Source organism: Dermacentor andersoni, chromosome 8 (genome assembly GCF_023375885.2).
Source record: "Dermacentor andersoni chromosome 8, qqDerAnde1_hic_scaffold, whole genome shotgun sequence".
Taxonomy (NCBI): Eukaryota; Metazoa; Arthropoda; class Arachnida; order Ixodida; family Ixodidae; genus Dermacentor; species Dermacentor andersoni.
The window spans coordinates 101,688,244-101,711,755 of NC_092821.1; the positions used below are offsets into that span (position 1 = coordinate 101,688,244).

Sequence of the window (23,512 nt, forward strand, 5' to 3'; positions counted from 1 at the left end):
TATGTAGCTTTGAACGTTCATGTCTCGATTTTAGCAACAAGGCGATTTCGGCCTATAAGGAAGTAGGCTGATAATGAATTATAGAGATTTACAGCGTCTGGCTATTTGCATGAACAGGTCTAGCCTCGCGTAAGGCAGCATACGAAATTGAACATGGGACACGAGCCACTGTTCGTCAAGGTAACTTACGGAACGTTTTATTTCGTTCTTTATTATTTTTTTGCTACCCAAACATCTCCATCATTGCATACATTGTGCACGTCGCATCATACTTAGTACGCACGCCTCATCTTTTGCCAGGCTCCCCGAGGTATCCGATGTCCAGAGGTACCAACACAAGGTTCTTTAATAATTTCGCACAAGCGTCGACCACACGGAACGCCTTGTAACGGTGGGAAGTGGAGATGATTGGCGATTGTTTAAACCTGAATGAAAAGCGCTCACCCGTGTGAGCGTCGTGTTACACGCTGTTCAATCCACGGGGACATACGTCCTGCCGGGGTTTTCGCCACGCTCCTGCTCACACAACGAGACAATTTCGCGTGAAGGAAAACACGTGCCGAATAATATGTGTCATCTCCGATGGGCATGCCATTTTCTCTCGTAGTACTGCCACTCGGCATGCACCATGGATTTGCCGTGGAAACAAAGGCGTATTAAGGGCTCCACGAGCTATTGTCTCTGAACTACACGCCCGCACTGGCAAAGGCAGGGCGTGTGCCCTTCTGAGGTGAACAGCGTAGCCCACGACACTCGTATTGGACGGTGTGTTTTACCCTTCCGCGTACTACTGCCATTCTCGCCGCTAGTCCTGGTTCTGTGGTGCTGACATTCCGTGTGGTCAACGATCTCACCGCATTATTAAAAATCCAAGAGGCTGAACATGTGGTGGCACGTCTCCCTCTATTTCACTTGACAAGTATATCCAGATTATGTGGTACATCTTATAAAACAAAACGCTAAAATTTACTTCGTCATATACATATATATGAGGTGCAACAAGCATACCTAAAATATTCAGTTGTCGATTAACTAGAAAGGGCGTTCCTTTCTTATTAGGTTGTTCCGTGCCACAAAGGATTGAAATCGCCTTTTGAGGCACACGCCTCTCTATGAACAGCTCATGCTCTTCATAGCTGCTATGCTCTACGAAAGCTTCTCGCGAAAATTGTTATCCTCGCTTCCACAAATTTTGCGCTTTGCGTTCTCTCGTTGCTGCGAAGTTGTGAGCTTCAATGGAGTTTATGGGCGTAATACGGTAATATACCAATTAAATAAATCACAGTAATGAAAGTAACGTATCCCATGCATTTGTGGGAACAGGTTGCAAGCGAAGCTTCCTTCGCTTCCATACTATATTCACTTCTATGTTGCGCAACATTTATCGCACAGTGCAGGCTCTGGTCTCATGTTATGATGATAATGATGATGCCAATGGTAATGATCTTTTTGTAAAACATAGCACGCACCCACGATGCTGCTAAAAATCGGCTGTTTCTACAATAATTTATGAGAGAATAGAACATAGGAGGGTGTACCTGTGAATAAAAATTTGGACCACGCTTCAGCTTCGCCTTTTAAGAGTGGAACACGATAGCATTCAAAGACCCCTGACTGCTTTTCATGCTTTCTAGCAACTGCAGCTTAGCTCTGTAAGCGCAATGTTTACCGGGAAACGCTGGCGACGAAAGCTTTGCACGAAGGCAAGCTTTCTGAAAGAAACGCGGCCTCCTGCGTGGGTCGATATCCTGTTATTGTTTCTCACTTTTAATATTTTTGTCTGAGAAGAACTAAAATAAAAGATACGCGCTGTCGGTGTTTCTTTTTATTACATTACATTACGTTTTGATTACAGTTGCCGTGATCAAAATTTCGAGGAATAACTTAGTAAAGAATGAAACACAATGTATGAACAACTTTGGTGGTAGAAGAGTGGTTGAGTATGCGTCGTCCGAAATTTGGTTCGAACTTCCTTTCGCCGAAGCGATGTCCGATGCCGGACGAGGAACGGCGGTCGCCGATGCCGGATTTTTTGCGACGCTGGACCGTTAACGCTATCATGCATAAAGACAATTGTTTAATTCAGCAGCGAGGCCAAATTAATGAAGAAGTAAATTGAAAAAAAAACAGACAATTAATTGGAAAATTTAGAATAGAAGGCATTTACAATAATAATAAGAATAAAAATAAGAAATGCAATAAGAGTAGAAGACAGTTAGAGGCACGGCACCACTTCCAAAATTACAGGCTTACGTCCGTTGCCTTTTCAGGCCACGTTCACCTGGATCGTGTGTTTCAGACTACTGGGTTCGTGCCATGTTGCTGCAGAGGACTCGCTTCCAGCACGGCCACCATGGTTGCGCGGGACGCTAAGCTTGGATACAGCCAGCCAGCTCATCTGGCAACATGAATCCAGCACGACTACGGTGGACGCAACCGACTCCCTTCATAATCGTCAGCTAGCAGGCGCTTCGCTTGCGCGAGACACCAGTTCCAGAATTCCAGGCTTATTTACTCTGAGCCCCACCGATTCTCAAACGACAGACTCTTTCACCTCTTACAATCCTACAATCGTGCTCGCGCCCTACTCGTAGTGCGCCCACCATGGTGAAAGGTGAAAGGCATGAATCCGCTTCCTTCTGTCTTGCTGCCCGACTTTCCTCACGTAATTTCCAGAATGCGGGGGCGCAATAAACAAGAAAGCAGGAAATGTCCGCAAGAAAATCGAACTTGTAGGCCTACTAGCTCCTGATGGGCGCTGGTTCGTGTTCAACAGATCCCGCTCGGATCGACAATAATACTGCTGAGCTATGCATATAGGAATGCCAAGCGAGAGGTTAAATGATACCAAAATATTCAAGGCGCGTCAATCGTAGGGCTCCAGATATGTATGCTATAATGATATTACGTGTTTTCGTTACATGTGGCTTTAGCGAGCATTTCCTTCTGACCAATTTTAGAGATGTTTCACGTCAATACCAACTCTTCCTCTGTACAATGTGTTTATCTCTCTGGCAGCTTAGATTACGGTAACAAGTTTGAGCAACTTTATCATCCTGGGTGAGACGCACGGGACAGCCTGCATTTGTAACGTTTTGTGTATAGGGCATGCAGTGTGTGCCAAGTTCGAAATATCTTATTGCGACAATGACGTAAATAAACCACCCTAGGTAAGGAAAGTACTGCGACGGCGATCACATATATCCTCTCTAAGTGCATTTATTACTAATATGGATTGCGCTAGCATATGCAGTACCAGAGCTGCTTTAACACAACGACTGCTCCACCAAAGTCAAGCTGCACTGAAGGCATTTTACACATTCACAAGCTGTCGCCAGATTATCATCATTGTCGATGAACTGCGTGCACTTAAAGGTGAGACCATGCCTAAAAATGTACACGGAGGAAGAAATAATTTTTCACTCACCACAAACTTGATTTCAGCAAATGACACCTATGTGTTGTTGCACATAATTTCCTCGGTATGTATCCTGCCTCGATCGCTTCTAGCATGGTGTCCTGCACAGTTGTATCTACAGTTCCTCGACAACAACGCTAGAAATGATTGATGCTCAATAACTAAAGCGCTGTACCTTCTTGCTGTCAAAGAAAAGCACTTCTTCGCTCTCTATGCTCCTTCTTCTTCCTTCCTTCGATGCTAAATAATGTTTCTGAGGCTGATCTTCAAAAAAAAAAAAAAAAACTATTTTTGCAGTGGATACGAAATTATTCGAGCGTAGCGAATATAAATTCAAGAAATAATTCCTTTGTTCTGCCTTTAGTGTCTGGTAAAGCTAAAATAAACGTTGGAGGCACCAGTTGTATTGCCTTTCAAGTTATAATGTCTACGTATAAAAAACGCCAACAATTCTTCGTGGCTTTTCGTAGTCTCCGAGATCGACATGGGAGGCCAAGGGTTTTTCAAATGCTGCCATCACTCATGCTGTGGCTGTAGCTTAACGCATAAATGCCAAAATGTGCCACAGTGCGCAGTCGGTTTCAGTTTAAGTTTATTCTTTAAATACAATGAATGGGTAGGAGACAATATACAGGCGAGAGTACCAAACTCAAATACTGCAACGGGACCCTCGGTTACTGATCACAATGGAGAGAACTGTTAAACATGAGCAAGCGAACGAAGAGAAACAAGTACAATCGCAAAAACGCAACCTAAATTAATTAAATATATAAAACAAATTGTCCGTATGCAAGCCTATACTGCATAAAAAAACATCTTCAATACAAATGGCAGATGTAGTGTAATTAATGAAGCGAACTTAGTTATACGTATAAAAAAGCTTAATGGCACGACTAAATGCATGAAAGGATGATGCGTTAATGGTTTTGGGTAAGCCACACCGCAGTTCTGTAGCAGCGAATGATGATGTCATTTTTAAATAGTTGGAATGAACCATAAGCAGTAGAAAATTGGAGTTACGTGCAAACCTGGTATCGTTACTGTAGTGGGCCGAAATGACAAATGAGAGATCTGCGGCAATAAAAAAAACAAAAAGACAAATGAGAGATCTGGCGGGAACGCGGGGTAGAAGAGGAAGAAGATTAAAGAGATCGTGCTTTGGTTCAGTGCGCGCTTGTCATGGAATGTTACATTGGCGTAGTGTATGACAGGATGCAAGCCTCTATTATGTGGATAACGCTTAGGATACGCAGACACGCGCAACACCATTGTATTCTTCAACGTGTGAAGTAGATGAAGACGCCACGTATGATTTACCGAAAACATCACGACTCCCAAGCTTCCTCAGTTCATTGCCCAAAAGGCTGGGAAGACGCTGCAGAAGATTGATGTTCAAGCATCCGTTTATCGCATCTTCAGTGGCGATGCTTGCCGCAGAATTCCAGCGTCGGTCATCAAGAACGCCACTGAAGATGTGATAAAGCGAACTGAGTTCTGCGTGGCTGCAGAAGGAGACCTATTCGAACACGCCATTTACGTAGCAACTGGTGTTCAACGCCACTTACGAAATCACAGATAATAAAGGCACACTGAAATCTGACGGTTTTCTTTTTTGTTGTTTCTTGTGCAGAGGTGACAATTCCCGATTCGGCTCATTTAGAAGTCGTACATTTGCTTACTTGAACGCATCAGTTTTGCCTTTTCTCTACAAGTGGTTCACTTCCCGATCGGTTTATTTCGCTTTTATTTTTTTTTCACGAGCCTGTTTTTGCTGAACGTATACACCTTCAGGAAAAACAAAACGGTCACTTTAGGCTGGCTTTGGTCAGAAGCAACTTTCTGGCGCAAAATATAGCTGCGCGCACTCTTTCGATGAGGCCCGAGCAGAGACGCGATTTTGAAACATTCCATGCCTATAGACCTCCGCACACCAAGTTTTATGAGCATATACAGCAACACTATTTCATCCTAGACGCCAGCGTTCGTTCCTCGCCTGGCGTTTCTCCTCGCGCCCGCGCTTGGCTCGCGCTGCGCGCGAAACGTCTGTTGTTGCCGACGGCGCCTCTCCGGATGAGTGGAACTTATTATGTTGTTAAATGCCACAACAGCAATGTAAACACAAAAGGGTTGATGCCACCAGTGAAATTCTGCCGATTCACAAAAACATTGTAAGAAAGAAGCACACGACAAACATGGATCTCTGTGGTGCGCCGAACAAAGTAAACAACTGACAAACGAAGCGATGTCGATCATTGATCACTCGTGAATGTATGACGGTTTTTATATGTTCTCCACATTGAATTTCATTATTACTGGATATATAATCCTTTTATCAAAATAAAAACTTTCAGTTGTTAGACCAGCGCTTGTCCTGTCTTCTTTCTCGTGTTTCGTTTGTGTGTGCGCTACCCAAGAATGGAAAACACTTCTGTTGCATGCGCTAGCAGTGACCGAAGTTCACGCGTGCCGAGAAACGGAATATGTGCACGATGCAGTGAACATGACCGGAGTTCATTCATGCATCACCACTGCACCGAACGATCGAGTTACTGGACGATACACGCCCGCGTCTTGCTCACGCCGGCATTGCTGAAGCAGAAATGATTACTAGTGCTTTCGAGTTCCGTCTCTGGAGCACTGTTAAAAAATTGTCAAGCTGTTTACGCTGTTGCTTCTATCCTATGCTGTAGGGGACGTACTAGTTAAAGTTAGGTGCGCATGTCATATTTGTGCTATGCGGCGATATATTTTATTTATTTCTGCACAGTGTCGGCAGAAGGCCATTGTCGCAAACAGAGACAACACGGATTTGTAGCAAACGTATTGACACAAAGATGTAGGGCTCCCGCACCGCAGAAGGGCGCGCGCAAAAGTCGGCGCCATGAAAGACGATGACGTGCGTAAGCTGCACGCTCTTCTTCTGGCCCGCCATTAAAGAGAAACATCTATTTTGTAACACTTCGTCTGCAATCTACGTTACAATATTGTGAGAAACTGCAAAAATGACCTTATCTGACACGCGTCGTATGTGCCGGTGATTTTTCCGGCGGCACATACGATGTCGTTTCCAATTACCTGCTCCGCGTCACTTACATGGCTAAGCCGATGCTGCGTTTCGCCGCATTGCATCCATGAAAATAATCGTCAAGCACACCGATCTTCCTAAATGCAAATAGAAGCGTGTACATCGTTCTTCGAATAAAACATCCACACACACACCGCGCGCGGTACAAAACGTGCCGAAACACGCGCAGTGCAAGAGGCAATCAAGGCGGTTTGAACAAGAGAGGAGAGAGGCGTACACCAGTCTGGCTGAATTTTAGCCCGCATGCGGCGCTCTCACGCCGGCGCGACAGCGCCACCCGGCGGTGCCGTTGTTGTGTATTCCATTGATTTTCGTGCTTCGTGCTTGGTAAGGGCGGCGCTTCGGCCGTGTTATCACGAGTAAGAGGAAGGAGTAGCTGCGAAGCCGAAAAACCTGCTGTTGGTGCTCCTTCCGTACCATTATCAAGGTGATGTTAGCTCATCTAAAACGAGTAAGAGAAGAGCAAGAAACGGCTAAAAATCAGGTCAACTTAACGCTAAAGTGGCTGCCCTCGAGGCAACGATTGTATTGGAGCGTAACACCAAAGGTCGTACTGACGAGATCCTGCTCAAGGTTTCAGATCAGTTGACACAAATTACGTCTCGTTGCGACGATGCTGAAAACGGGTAGCGACGATCTAATCTCTTTTTCGGCATTGAAGATAATGAGGAAGAAGAATGGGCCAAGGCCGAGAAGAAAATAATAAGCTTTTGCTCTGAATAATTAGAAATAACGACCACTTGTTCACGATCCGAGCGTGTTCACAGGAAGCGTGTTCGGGAAGTTCAGCGAAGGAAAAAATTAGACCGATTATCTCAATGCTAACCTTCTTCAAAGACAAGCAGCAAGTTATGTCTTCGGTACAAAAATTAAAACAGACGACATTTTCCATCGGCGTAGATTTTTCTCTAGCGACACAACAAGCAAAGCGAAAACTGGTGGGCTTTGCCAAAGCCCAAAACAATCCTTTCAAAGTATGGGTCCATCACCTGCATAATAATAAAAACACCTACATTTATGATATCAACACTGACTCAGTTGTGCTAGATGGTAGATAGCTAAAGTTCAACACGTGCATGCAAGATTGGAATAAAGCTGAGTCACATTAACCCATTTCCTTATTATCGCTATCCTATTGTAATATCCGCAGCCTATTGCCGAAACGGGATTTCGTCTGGTCCTTCCTTGACGACAGCGACTGCGACGTACTTTTCACGTAATTTCATTTCATTACCTTAAAGGCCCCAATATATGGAGTGTTACGTAAGGAGTGGCAAGAATAAAAATAGATAGTCACAATGACAGGAAGTTTGTTTTACATTTTCAACAAATTGCGATTTGCACATGATCACAGCAACGTCGTTAGGAAGGCTGTTCCAGTCTGCAGCTGTGCGACAAAAAGAAAAGAATTTGAAAGCTTGACAGTGCCTGAGCGTGGACGGGCAACCTGTACCTGATGGCTTGTGTGGTGGGATATACGTGTAGATGGAAAAATATAAGGTGCGATGCGCATAGGACGATGAAAGAATTTTCTAACCCATATCCCTTATCCCCAGTGTAGGGTAGCAAACCGCAGACTCATATCTGGTTAACCTCCCGGCCTTTCCTTCATTCTTCATTCTTCATTTTCTCTCTCTCTCTTTGTCAAATAAAGCTAAGTTGGCAATGCGACGACGGAGCGACAAGGGGGATAATACGGATGCAGTTTTTAAGGTGGAAACGCAGATATCAAAGTAATATGACGAGTGAATGAAAGGAACGGCGCGATTTCGTACAGATTCGTGATGGTTAATCAGATATGAGGATTCCAAAAATAGACGATGAAAATTCTAGTTTTGAGCTTACAAATGACTTGTAGGCTAATCATTTCACGTCTGGAGGAGCATGATATAGATGACGTCTTAAAAATCCTAACGTCCTGTTCGCGGATGATATTACGTTGGTAACATGAGAATTCCAAGAAATATCACTCGAAAGTGTTACTCCTAAATACTAGTACGAGTCAAATAGTTGCACCGGAACTTCATAGATTACGCAAGGAAATACGAGGGGATTACGGCGACGGTGTATGGACAAACATTTACAGTTACGTGCGTTAAGTTCCATTAGCCACTCGTTACACCCGTCCTGGGGTGCTATGCAGGATAGACCGAGTTTCTCATTCACCCGAATTTTGTTGAACGTATAACAATATATATTCACATCCGCCAATTGATAAACCTGTGTTCCGCGCCGATGTTCTCAATTCTTTGCACTGAACACATCCATGCATCCATCAGCATACTTGGCTGGCATGTGGATTAGTCCCCCTATTTAATATCCCATGTACCTGTGCGAGCACACATATGACTATTTCACAGAAAGAGAAACCAGAATTGTACATGTGACAAATTATTTTTCCAGTTGGAAGTGACTCTGGGGCGTGTAATTAAGATTTAGTGTGCGCACCACTGTGTACAAGGTAAAGGCGTTGCTCCTTACTCCTGCTTCGGGAGCCGCGAGTGGTTCTAATGAACTGGTTCCGTGAGCGTGTACGCGAAGGATAACGACCTCCTAGTACTGGGGTACTCGGCCCCCAACGCTTCCCCTTTATGCAACCTAGGAGGAAGCCATGTCTATGTACCTCCTCGAGCAATATGAAAGGAAACACCCAAAGTATGCTTAAAACGGTTTATAGCAGTTAAAAGCACATGCTTCGCACAAGAATTTTTAATAACAGTGCATATCCAAATTACATCGCATCAATTTAATTCAAAGCACAGGGTACCGCTATACCTGCAAAGCACTTCATGCAAGGAAGGAAAGTGTTTGTTGCTTTTCTCATTTTTCAGACAATCGTATTGCAGTACATATCTTTCTATGTTTTTCTTTATTACAGACGAGTTGCATGATTCCTATCATGCTCACAAACGCACATTCAGCAGCGTTCACCTTTACTCAGTGAGGCGCAGAATTATTTCGCAGGCATATCCACTCCTACTTCCCCTGAATAAACTTGTTGGAAAAGGACATTGACTCGCCCTCTCTAACACCGGATCACAGTGACTCTCTCCGTAACAGATACCCAATGATGCACCTGTCTGCATCCTCTGATTAACACTAAACATATTTTACTCGGAGTCAAAGACATTCAGTAACACTCACCATCACAGTGAACTAGCTCCCGGGCAGATACACTATCGCACACCGGCCGCATTTCGATGGGGGCGAAATGCGAAAACACCCGTGTGCTTAGATTTAGGTGCACGTTAAAGAACCCCAGGTGGTCAAAATTTCCGGAGTCCTCCACTACGGCGTGCCTCATAATCAGAAAGTGGTTTTGGCACGTAAAACCCAAAGTATTATTATTATTATTACTATCGCACACACTTGCATTCCGTCAGGCACTTGATTCACATTTATCGCCGCTCTGATTTCAATTCGCGTTCACGTGAGTTCACTGACATCAGCTCACGTCGGCTAGCCGGCGTGACAACTCTTTGAGAACTCCCTTATCTCCGCCTTTACCTCATGCTTGCACCTGAACTCCCTGCTAATTAATCTCCATTCATAATCGCAATCGTTGACGATCTTCTACCTATGCAAACTGAGTACTCAGCTTCACATTCACAGGAGCTCAATCACATACTCAAAGCCACTCTAAATTGGAAGCATAATAAGATAGCAGACAAAAATGCACCGCGTGGAATACATGAGTGAAGAAAGGTTTTATGGACACAAAGGGAAACCTGAAACTAATTTAATTACAAAATGCATTTATTGAAAAACTTTGTGCACTGATATTCCATGAAAAGGTATATTATTATCAGTTCAAACGAACACCAAAATTTGGTATGGCTACGGTCACGTGTGCCTGTCATCACATTTGTAGGGTAATTACACGTATTTTCGGCGCGTCGTATCATAAATGTGCCCAGTTTTCACAGCTCCACTTTCTGAGTATTTTTGAAGGCAGCTTTCTATACCAATCAGCAGCCCTATGGTTCCGTACGGATCAACTGCAGATGGTGACGTAAGCACGATATGGTGGTGCAAATGGTCGTGCTGATGGCCGACTGGGGCTTTTTAGGCACCCCCCAAAAAGGCATGTAAAGAAAACGGTTCTGAAGTATTTCCTAATTTCTCGCAGATATTAAGTCGATTCCTTCGTGTGGACAATTTTTATCTAATAAAAATAGGATTCAAGAACAATAATATATTTAAGACACCTATATTTCTGTCCTTACGTGAACACCCTTAATCGATTCCTTTCTACTTGTTCGAATGACGAGATCCGCTGGTCAGAGTCGGTCTCATTTGTTTTATTTGTTCTGGAATACTAGATAGTGCAGGTATGTTCCACGCTAATTGTTAAATGGAGCCCAACGCCTTTCTAGATATTCCTGAGCGTGCGCAAGTCTTCTCAATTGGTATGTTTGTTTTTCTATCGCAAGGATTGTGTATTGGTGTCAACCAAAAGTGCAGCATGGGCCCATTTCTTGCATCAAATATCTGTAGTTAGAGTCATTGTCTTTCCATTGTGACCCATAATCGACGATTTCTCTTCAGGACATACGCAAAAATGTGTCTCACGGCCACACCATAGGCAGTTCTTCGAGCCTCTCTAAAACACAGAAGTACGAACCTCAGATCCATTAAAGGGCCGCTCACCAGTCCACATAGCCAAGTTTGGTTATACGCTTTATGATTGTATCTCGCGCGAACTATTGCGGTTGTCTCATTTCGCGCAGCGCACGGTTTTGCGCGCTGTGCATGAGAACACGTGCCTAGCGGTGTGAGTCTGTGCTGCACGAACGTCGATGCAGACGCAAGACGATTACAGAGCAAGATCGTGCTCTGGAACACATTAGTAAATGACAGTTTTGCTCTCTGCGCGCGACCTTAGGAGATGGGAATAAGCAGACAAAACGGGAATACATCGCTCTCGCTACGGTGCGAAGTAAAACAAGAACACGCGAATACTCTGCTTGTAGGTTTTATTATTTCTCCAAACTTTATTTCGCCCATTGAAGCATTATATCAAACTAGTAGCTGCTGTTGGTGTTGAATAATTTTTCCAAGTCACGTGCCATTGTGAGCAGCGTCAGAAGACTGCCATGTGCGCAGGCGAGCTTGTGCAATATAAACCTATTGATCGGCTTGCAGCGCGGCGCCCACGAGCAGATGGGCAAATGGTTTAAAAATTAAAGGATCCCTAACCCACTTACGATATTTGTTAAACACTTCAACCAAACACGGGCATCGAGTTCAGAATGCCGTCACGATCAACGATGCTAAACGCGGCAGCGCTACACGCCCCAGGCGTGCCACACATTAAAAAAAAAAAAAAAAAAAAAACGTATTGTAAGTGCTCCTCTCCGGGCCTAACCGGTGTCCCCAGCGCTACGGTGGGGAACTCGGCGGCTTCGGTGGCAGATGTAATTGATGCCATCTATGAGGAGGGCGAAGACGAAAATCCGTTTTCCTTGCATGGCCTCGTAGATCGTCGGGCGCATGCGCGCCGATCCAGGTGGCCGAGCCATTCTTCCCCCCCCCCTTTCTCCTCTTCTTGCCCTCCCTCGTAACTCTCTCGCAATTCCCTCATCTTCGGCAGTCGCCGCGCGCGCGCCGTGCGGCCCTGCCGGCCCGGCACCAGCTTAGCCCGCTGCATGACATTTCACGTTTCGTTATCTGCTGTTATCGGGAAGCGTGCGCTGCTGTGTGTTGACTGGCGTGGGAGTTTCGTCAGTTTCGTGGTGTTCGGTAGCTGTGTGCTTGTGCTCCGCGATGCTTCACCCGTTTCACGACTCGTACGTACATCGTGCATAGTGCAGTGGTGTACAAATACCTCCAAAACAAGCCCTGCAAGGTTGTTCTGGGTGCCTAAAGACAACAGGTGAGCGCGCAGACCCAAGGATATCAGAAGGTGCATGTGCACGAACACAGCCCTGTCCATGTATGTGCTCCATGAGCCTCCGGATGTCGTTGCGCCTTGATTGTACTACACTTCCCTCTTGCAGGTAGAGAAATCTGACAAATAGATGTTCCTCCTCGTTGTCACTTGGTCTATGACCTGTTTTTCTGTGTCAAGTCTCATTCTACAACTTCAGTAAAATTTCCCAGCTTTCCATTCCGTCCTCAGTGCTTTTTCTGTGTGTCATGTTCTACAAACGTACTAACAGCTGAAAAAATACTGTTCGTGTTTGTGTATTATCTCAGTAATCATTGATGGAAAAACCGCGCGAACAACCTTCATGCGTAGGCATGATACGATTTTTTTTTTCTTCTGGAAAGCATGACCATTGCAAGTGACCTACATGGAGATTTTTGCAGTTTGTATTTATTGTACAAAGGAATACCCAGTAGGTACGACCTAGTGCCTTAAGTGATGTGATTTTACTGCTAGGCATTGCATTCGGGGTGAAAGAAAAGTCGTGTTGTTGGCCTATTTTACGTGGTCTTTGATTAAGGAATAGGCCTTTCTGCGAATATTTTGTGTGTTGCTGCAAAAGTCCACTACCTTCTGTTCCGCTTTGCCACCGTTACTCAAGTTGTGGCCAAGTGCAAAATGTGACAATTTGTATTTCAGTTTTTAGTATAATGTTACTTTTGTTCTGCCATGCCTTGCCCTGTGCAACTCTTGCCCCCATTCAGTCCTGTGCCCAGCGCTCATCGTGACATCACCAGGGTTTGTCTGGCGATTTCACTATAAACAGAAGCAGCCAATTGGCCTAACAAGAGCCTACGACTTCCAGGTAGTTTGCTACCTGGTACGCACGCTCCCTGCCCTTTCTCGTCGTGTTGCACGCTTGTGCGCACTGGTGAATCGGTAACAACGGCCCGCAACGTAGGTGCCAAATTGCTCGCGTTCCAGCACAGACATGCTTAGCCTTCTGATTAACTACGCGAAGAGAGTCTGACAGTGTTTGCGATGGCTAGAAGGCATTAGTGCGCAGCCTTTGGCTGCAAAAGCGCCAACTTGAAAAGCGAAATGACGTAATACCGGCTGCCTGTAGACGTCGTTCCCTTTAGCAACGACTTCTGTCGCCTCCCGGCCGCAAACGTTCTCATCTGCATTTGTACTTACCACGTACCGCGCATCTGCATCGATGAAGCCATAAATACGAAAAGGGCTAACATCCAGTGGGCGAAGACCGCAGAACCTGCCAAACCATATCGTCGCCACGATCTGGGAAAGGTGGCGACAGCGGCTGTCCATCTCTAGCCGAGGTATTTCGGCACTGTGTGTCAACGTACCCATCCGTTATATTGGCGAGCCTTTCTATACGTGCACGCGACATAGCGTCCATAGTGACACGCTTCGCAGCAGCACTGGCCGGCACAGCAGCAGCAGCGGGTAGCCGAGAAGCGCAGAGTCGCCGTAACCGGTACTCGACAATGTTTGGAAAGTGCGTTCACAATGACGTATTTCGCGTGACATTTACCGGAGCCCTCGGCAAGGAGGAGACCAGCCGACGAACGCAAAGAAGCGAAGGAAATTGTGACAGAGCGAAGGCCACGTTTCGATCATTAAATGCGTATAACTGCGCCATTACGGCACCACTTCCAAAAATTCTCGCGGCTACGTGTTCGTTGCAGACTCGTGCACAAGTTCAGCACAACTAAAATTTTACCTCTATATGCTTTGGGGCCTTTTAAGCTCTTCCGCGTCGCGTAGGGATGTAATATTTAGCAGACACAATCTATACCGCGCTTGTATGCGCTGCGCTTGTCAGCTCAAAATAGTCAGACCTGGTGAGGGACCCTTTCTAACAACATGAGAGCGAATGGCCAGAAATGTCACACACGACGAGCGTGCCGTCCTTCAGGGCCTGTTAGACCCGCGCACGAAATGAACTCACTGCAGGTTGTATTCGCCGTGGCGATTCCAGCAAGATATCTGATGGGTGCCGGCAGGCGCGTGGCTACGAGTGTTTTTTTGTCGAGATAGCGCAGCCTTACCAGCACATCGTTTGTCGCGAGCGTTGAAACGGTGTGCGATGTCAGAGCAAATAATAATCGTGCTACGATAACCGCAGCTGACTTGCGAATTTCTTTCCAGCTTTAGTCGAACGCGTACTGAGCTGCGGCGCGTAATGTAACGCCAATCTGCCATTGTAAGGGCATAGGAAAAGCCTGGCTCGAGCGAAGATACTGCTCCAGGAGTGCAGGCCCGGTCTCTACTACGGACCCTACTGCTCCCTGAGAAAAATAAGTGATGTTATTTTTAAAGTACAGCGCCGTAAGGTGCAAGAATGGTATAATCCGGTATGACTAACTCAGCACAAGCGCCTTGTAAATCTCGGCAGCTTCATAATCAACGCAGCCTTGCTCGTATATTTGTACGCACCCAGTCCTTCACTACATCATCGTTGCCACGTGCGATCATGTCCTAGAAACAATCTACTTGATAGGGTTGCTGATTTTCATGGTTATGCAGCGTTTAGAAACGCGATCGAACTATTCACGACTTTATTTATTGCTAATCTTATCACTGCCTGTAATCACATTTGCATGTTATATATGACCTATTGCTACACAAACCAAAACTGAATATGAGCCATTATTTTCAAGATTGCCTTAACCATTTACAAAATTTTATGCACATTTTGCTCTTGTATATTGCCTTGTTCTTGTTCCTGTTCGTGTTTTCTGTGTTTCTATTAGTAACGCTTATTATGTACTGTCCACGCTTACATAAGGCATATATTATGTGCCTCTGAGGATCCTGTAAATAAAGTTTGAAAAATTACGGCGGAATTTATCCCACGATGAATGTAATGCGAATTGCAATCGAAAAATGTAGCGACAAGCCATATTCCTGAAGTCACAATTATTTAACAAGAGTAGTGACAATTCTGGCACTTTCTTTGCTTCCTATGTGCAGCATACTCCTATATGGTACAACTTTGCTATGACAGTCAGTTACCAAGGTCGCCCACCAGCATGGAGGCATGATGACTGTGAGATGCCGACGCAGTGACGATAGAATGAAGAAGGAGTCATATTGACTGAATTTCAAAGGCGTATAACGACCATGACAAGGTGAAAGTGACGCGCCGAATACTAAATTATGACGCTGCAAAAACGACGGGTGACGATGACGACAGTGAGGCCAATGAGAAGACAACGACTGTATGATGACCAAAGCAGGAGCACAATGAGATCATAACTGTATGATGGCGATAGCCTGACGGTGACGATTCAGCATAGCAACAACAGAACAGATGTTTTGTTGTTTAACGTAAAACAGCAAAAAAAAGTTGTTTTACGATTCCTAGTATATATTCCTAGCTCAAGCAAAGGGGTGAGGAAGAATGCTCCGTTTTGCTTGTTTGATATCAAAAATTTCCACGTCATTGCTCGTATGCGCGTGCATACTGGTGTGTACATACTCGCACGTCTACTCGTGTGTTAAAAACTCAAATACCCCTTTTTTCTATTTTAGGTCTCGCCAGCTCTCTCCTGGCGCCCCATTTGCCTAATGTGATAATTTACCATAAGCCGAATGCGTTATTTCGCAAACGAATGCCTTGAAAAACAAAAGGGGTGCCGTTTGGAGGAGGTGCAGAGGAGTAGCCTAAGTGACTGTTATTTGTTTAGTAAGCGATGCCAAATGGATACTTCTCTGGAATCATGAAGAATTTGATCTTGAAGCGAACAACACTCTTATTACGAACCCATCTAGTGTGGCAGGAAAGTGACAAGCACACATGTGGATAATTTTTGTGCGTATATGTCTGGTTTAGGGAATCATGGTGTCCTTTTTTTTCTGTAACGCATTTGAACAAACTTTTCATGCTCTTCTCCCCATCTGCGAATTAGGTGTCCACTTTAAATGTGAAAGATCCCATAGCGTGTTTTCGTCAACATGTATAAGGCTTGGTGCCAGGGCTAGCAATTGGGCCCCGCAACAATTAGGCAGGAGTTCGCTCGGTGAACGTCTCGGTCGCAGTTTTTTATTTATCATAACGCATATCGCCAATGTCACTTTGCAGACTGTGTGCTCTTTTTTTATCTTGTTTGTGTTTTCTCTTCTCAACGTTCTTCCCTATACCGCGTCGCACTGCGTGCTCCGAGCAGAGTGCGTGGAACTGGCTCGACGAGGTCTCGGCAATCTAGCTTCTGTGCAAAGTCGACTGCCATATGAGAGAAAGAAAGCGAATCAATACCTACACAAACAACAAAGACGACGCTTTGTATTGCTACGGCGCAGCATGTTGCATTCAAATAACGAAGAAACCAGTGCCAGACGAAGATGATGGGGACAATGACAATGTCGATGGCCTGAATCAATGGCACAAACCCAATAAAGGGGATTGACCTAGAACCAAGAGACACAGGTAAGATCCGTTCGTTCAATAGACTTTTAAAAGCTCGACGAATAAATGAAAGAAAGAAATGCGTTCCTCTGGATCTTGCGTACGTGTTGGTGAGCGATGTGAATTGCAGGAACGAGTGACGGATGTCATCTGTACATTAACATGGTCATTCAAATTTTGGGAACCACTCACTCTTCAGAAACATTTGTCTTTGTGGTGTGTACGCGAAATTTAGAACGGTTGTCAATGTAGCCTTGTTTACTTGTTTTGGGGCAACTTTGTTCCAGCACAAGTCTAAATTAATCAAACCAGCTGGCGCTGTTTCAAAGGCGACATCTCCTTGGACATGCATATTAATAAAGACCAGCAAGCAACGAGTTTGTCTGAACAGGCAGACGCGGTTATAATTTCTGTGTTAAGTTACACGAAAGAAAGATGAATGGATCTACAAAACTGAGACACAAAGAGAAAGAGCTGGGAGCATACCGTAAAGAATTTTGTCGGACACCATTACAACGGAAGTGTTGATAGCCGTATGTGTTTATTCCTGATTTCAGTCCATTTTGGGAACAAATTGTAATGACGTATGAAGTCTAACAGACAATCTATTTTAGATGTAGGCCAATTTCAGCAATCCATGCATCAGGCAGCGAAATAATATACGTGATGTCTCCCAATGTTGGGAAATAGTAATAATTTTTTTGTTGGTTGTTCTCATAATTCGTCACCAAGGCCGCCTGCTCGTTGCCACCGAAACCTTAGCACCGTCGCGCTAGAACGCTAGGGCTAGCCACAAAGCTACGTCAGCGCTTCCAGCGCGCAATAATTAGTTTCTAGAAACACCGAAATCAGCAAAAACCATGAAACAATCATCTGGACAGTTTGAATTCATGGGTAATGACACAATCGTCTATGAGCAACCGCAGCCGGTTTGTTCCACATGTTACAGTATCTAGTTCATCCCGCTCATAAAGACAATGAATGTGGCACCATCCGAATTCTTTGTTTTATTGGGTCGTTATTTAATATCATTGAACCGCATGATCTACAGAGAAGCAGAGGCACCTCGCGCGACAAGGTCGGTCTTTTGAAACGAGAGTGTTAAAGTTCGTAGCTTGGTCTTAAACTTCTTTCCTTTACTCAGTAGCTCTCGCTTCTATACGCTTGTGTTTGGCCTATTTTTTAACATTAATTGGACCGTGCATAATATGCGCGTCGTGCATCTATCCACATGTAGTATAAATTATATTCTTGATATCAGCGATAATATATCGATGCTGAAAGGAAAAAATGCTTTCTTTGCGTTACAGTAATGTCTCCGATTGCTGCACTAGGTATGTCGGTTTGATTCCACTTCGCAAATTTCATTCCTTCGTCTCTTTCTTTCTTTTTTTGCCTGCTGCAGCTTGCTTGTGACAGCGAGAATGTTGCTCACAATTTACATCTGCCTAGGCTAAAATGACAACATGCAGTCCATCCTCACTGCTGTCGCAGAATCACGACTATCCGAGCGTCGGGTTACACGATTAAATATGTTTATCGCGCTGGTTTTACGTGTGCTAGAGAGCCTGTGCAAAACATTTGTACTGTTGGTACATGTGCAAGATACCACATTTAAAAACAGAGAAATAAATGTAGTGGAAAAACCACAGAATATACGCAATTTTATGTCGGACTCGACAGTGAAGTAGGTGTGGCGGTCAGCGGCTAGGTTACTGCTTGCTGTCATCAGCAAGGAGTGTTCAGGAATGCTGGAAACAGGAATGCTGCTCTCATTAACTGTCATCAGCCATTGTGTTGTCTAACTATTAAAAAAAAGCGGTTGTCCCGTCATAGAAAGTGCCACGAAAAACAATTCGACGTGACATCGAGCCCGGGAGCACAACGTGCCAAACCGAGATCTTACCGCAATGTCCTAGCTGGTTGTCTAGCTGTTTTCTTAAGTACAACCATAACACTGCTCGAGCTTCTGCGTCACATTTAGGGCGGCTAAGCCCGCTCCTGCGGCGAGCGTCGGCGTTGTCCCTAGTAAACGAGCCAACGAACACTGCGAAAAATGAAAGCGAATGTGGAAGGCAGCGGAAGATGAAAGACCGCGATAGCGTAAAGAGCGCGAAGAGGAAACAGGAGGAGGGTATGGCGAAAGCCTGAGAAGAAAAGTGCAGTGGCATGCAAGAAACGCTTTGCTGCAACAACGGCTACGATATGGCGCCAGAGTAGCGCCCGTCGTCTGTGTCGAAACAAAGCACTCTATGAGCGTAGGTCTGTGTGCGGCGGCTGCTGTGAATCGCGTCAGGGCGTCATTCACGCACTGCTTCTCGCGATTCCCCGATTAGCAGCGCAGTAGTGCGACATTTCGCTCCGTATTCGACGTGCCGCAGCAACAAATTACCACTGTTGCTAGCACTTACAAATCACTTAATCTTGTTTCTTACACTTGGCAATGCGCTTCGAACTTCTTGCGATGTTTTTATTTTTATTGATGCATTCTTATCTCGCTCTTATGAACTGCTGTTTTACGCTGCTTCACGTGGTCACTTGTATGCCCTGTATATATTATTGCTTTTTTGCATCTTTTTCCCGAAATATTACGTCAAGTATTGTACTCTCTGATCTGTTCATTTTTTCTGTATTTTACTTTCTAGTATTAGTGCCCTACGTTAGGTTTTACTCGTCGTATTTCCTTAAGTGTACCTTTGTGGCCTTTCATTGCTTCCGTTTTTCCTTTTTCATGTTTTGATATTGGTAGTAATGTTGATGAGCCCTGCATTGAGGCGTATCTTTTGTATTAGACTTCAGAAGGCCGCTTACTCTCTTTCTTTCTGCCTTGGTTTTCCAACCCCCCTTACACGATGTCCCCATAGGGTTTATAAGGTATATTAAATAAATAAATAAATAAATATTTGTGCTAGCTTATAGATAATCCTGGCTTTTTAAGCGCAAGCAAATGCCCGAGTACCGAAACCGGACAGGCGGCTGATAAAGCTAGTTTTTGCAAGCGATGAAATACGTCTACAAGTTTTTGAATGCGCAGTAACAAAGTCCAGTCCGAGGATTACGTCATGGAAACAATTGGTCAGTACTGTAAAAAGAACAGGAACTAGGCGGCCGGCCATACTTATAAGGGAAGTACACATTCCAGTGAGGTCAAGAGTGCTGCCATCTGCCACGCGTTCCGCTTGAGTAGTAGGAGGCCTGACAACTTTCCTCAGTCGAGGACGGAGGTTACAACTCATTGTGGACATAGGGGCTCCAGTATCTAATAACGCCGTCAAAGGGACAAAGTCGACGTGAACATCAAGTAAGTTCCGCTTCTTTGGGAGGGTCAATTGAGGGTTTCGACACATCAAAGATAATGCAGGACTACCTCCAGGAGCTGCACGGTCTAGTTTTTTTGTCCAGGATGGTCCATATTTGGTAGGCGAAGAGTAGCGGCTTGGCTAGGGGGCTGGGGATCGACGGCGCTGACGTGACGGCGAGCGAGCGGGACGACTGACATCGACGAATACGTCAGAGGTAGGAGGCATACGGCGAGGCGAGTAACGGCGCAGGTCGGCATACGGGTGAGGAGACGGGGAAAAGGAGCTCGAATACAGCGAAGTCCAGGAGGTGCGGCAGTGACGAGCGACGTGGCCAATGCAGAGGCAACGGAAGGAAACGGGCTTGTCGTCCGGAGTTCTCCACTCGGGAGTGTTGGGGTATCTGGGAGGGGAATACACGTCGCCGTCAGGCGGAGCAGTCGGCACCGGTTGGGCGTCAGATCGGGAGACGGAGCAGGCTGTACTAAAACCTAGGTTTGCAAATTCTTTCCGTACAACTGCCTGAATGAGGGAGATCGCTGGGGCTGGTTGGTCAATGGTGGGTTCAAGCGGGCATGAATGGAACGGCGCAAGATTTGTAGCCTCGAGGTCGCGGCGAACAACATGTGTGACGTGCTCATTTAAAGGTGTTTAGCGGTGAGGTCAACGCAAGACGACGTCGCAGCCGTGTTAGGGAGCCAAGAGAACATTGGAATGACGTAGCGGCTTTTAGCGAGCTCAAAGCGGCGGCATGCTTGACAATGACGTCGGTGGTGGACAGTGGACACATTGTTGAAGACCAACAGGTTGAAGGCGTCGTCCACGATCCCTTTGAGTAAGTGGCGGACTTTGTCAACCTCGGCCATTTTCTCATCGAATTCCCGGCAAATAGCGAGCACGCCTTGTATGTAGACAAGATTCAGCAGAAGACTGAACTCGGGTAGCAAGCTCTTTTCTAGCAGCCAGCTGGCAACCGGTAGCATTTCCAAAGAGGTCGACGAGCTTCTCCTTGAAAGTATCCCAGCTAGAGATCTCGTCCTCGTGTGTCTGCAACCAGACACGAGGTGCTCCACCGAAGTAGAATAGGACATTGGCTTGCATAACGGTAGGGTCCAAGCCGTTGCTTTGGCTAACACGCTGATACAGGTTGAGCCAGTCCTCAACGTCGGCATTATTTTGGCCGGAGAATACGCCAGGATCGCGGGGTTTGGTAACCGTAACGTACGTTGTTGTCGGGGTCACATGTGTAGAAGGAGCCGAGGTGTCGTCACCGAGAGGTATGGCGGAAAGCAGGAAGGTGCGGCCGCTTCGGAGCTGCGTGGCGAGGACGGGGTACGGCACCCTCCACTAGAATGTTACGCGAACGAACGATTAAGAGTGGAGACTATTTAAAAAGTATATTTACAAAAGGTAACAGCTCGAGAGCCAGAGAGCATTCGTCGTCTTCGTTGGGCCGCCCATGTGCGTCGGCCACAAGAAACACGCACCATGCATGTATCAATATTAAGAGTATTTAGCCTACAGACGTTTGTATAATACCGATTACTGTCTTAAAAACATTGCTACTATATCGTACAATGTTGAAACAGTACTAAGAAATTACCTGCGTTATTGCAGAGGGGTCCCTCCAGATTGGCAGGACCCGTAAATATATTCTATGTTTTGTATCTATATATATATATATATATATATATATATATATATATATATATATATATATATATATATATATATATATACCGATGGTGATGTTTTAGTTGTGCCGTCAGCCCATTGCTTATCCAAAGGGATTGCTCTGGCACCCAGCCTTGTTCGCTTCACCAACGGCATGGCCGCTTTGGCTGTACTCGGCACAACCAATGAGCCAGTCCTGCTTCATAAAGGAGCCGTTCTTATGTGCGTCTTGGACACACAGCCTGTATCTGTGCTTACCTCGACTACTGCTGTTTCACAACCTTGCACAGCTATGGATCCGGTCCCTGCTTCTGATCTCGCTAGTACCGTCAGCTCTGATCTAATGCCAAAGCAGACGTGGGAGTTACTGGCATTATTATCCAAGCATAGATACTCCTTACCATAATCCGCCCATCTTCAACCCCTTGGTCGTCACCTGTCGTTTTGCTGCGTAAGAAAGACGGCTCAGGGCGATCTTGCGTAGACTACCGTGCCTTGAACAAAATAACCCGCAAAGATGTATATCCTCTGCCCCGAATCCATGATGCGTGAGATTCCTTACAAGGCACGGAGTATTTCTCCAGCCTTCAACTACGCTCCGGATACTGGCAGATACCCATGCACGAAGCTGCCAAGGAGAAAACCGCCTTTGCCACACCCGATGGACTTTATGAATTTAACGTAATGCCTTTCCGCCTGTGTAATGCTCCCGCCACATTTGAGCGGATGATTGACAACGCACTACGGGGCCTAAAGTGGAAGACTTCCTTATGCTACCTTGACGACATCATCATATTTTCGTCGACCTTCCGTCAGCACTTGCAGCGCCTCGACGAAGTCCTGAAATGCCTATCAGCTGCTGGCCTTCTGCTGAATATAAAAAGTGCTACTTCGCCTGCAAAACCATTAAAGTGCTCGGACACCTTGTCAGCAAGGGGGCCTTCGACCCTACCCCTACAAGATTACCGCTGTCCTCCGGTTTCCCAGGCCTCAACGTGCCAAAGACTTTTGCGTAGCTTCCTTGGCCTAGCTTCATATTTCCGGCGCTTTATACGTAATTTTGCCACCATTACGGCACCGCTCCATCAACTCCTCCCTTCTGGAGCTCCCTACGTATGGTCGGACGAATGCCAAACTGATTTTGACGCCCTCAAGCGTACCCTCACGTCCAAACCTGTACTTTGTCATTTTGACAACACCGCACCCACTCTTGTACATACGGACGCCAGTGGACACGGTATCGGCGCTGTTCTTCTGCAACGTCAGCAAAATTCTGAAGAACGTGTGGTTGCATACGCAAGTCGCACGTTAACAGCTGCAGAGAAAATCTATACGATTACCGAGCAAGAGTGTCTCGCCGTTGCTTGGTCCGTCCAAAAATTTCGGCCTTATCTGCACGGTCGCCACTGTACGGTCGTTACTGATCACCACGCCCTGTGCTGGTTGGCGACGCTAAAGAATTTAACGGGACGTCTTGGCCGTTCGGTACTCCGTTTACATGAATACGACTTCGACGTCACCTACAAGTCTGGAAAGAAACACCAGGATGCCGATGCTCTCTCTCGTTGGCCCCTACCACCTTCTTCAAACGCTGCTTGCTTACCACCTTCCGTGAGGAAACCACAGGATGCGTCGCCTGCATTCCATTCGCTCGCAGCTCTCGACCAGCTCCCATCCAGCCATTCTCGTACGTTTGCCTCTAGCCAACGTAATGACTCTTACTGCCATTCCGTTA

The 23,512-nt window shown here is 45.7% G+C and overlaps 1 pseudogene; it reads right to left on the reverse strand.

The window, feature by feature from the left end:
* Positions 1-23,512, reverse strand: part of LOC129384409 (uncharacterized) — a 163,717-nt pseudogene that overhangs the window by 20,466 nt on the left and 119,739 nt on the right.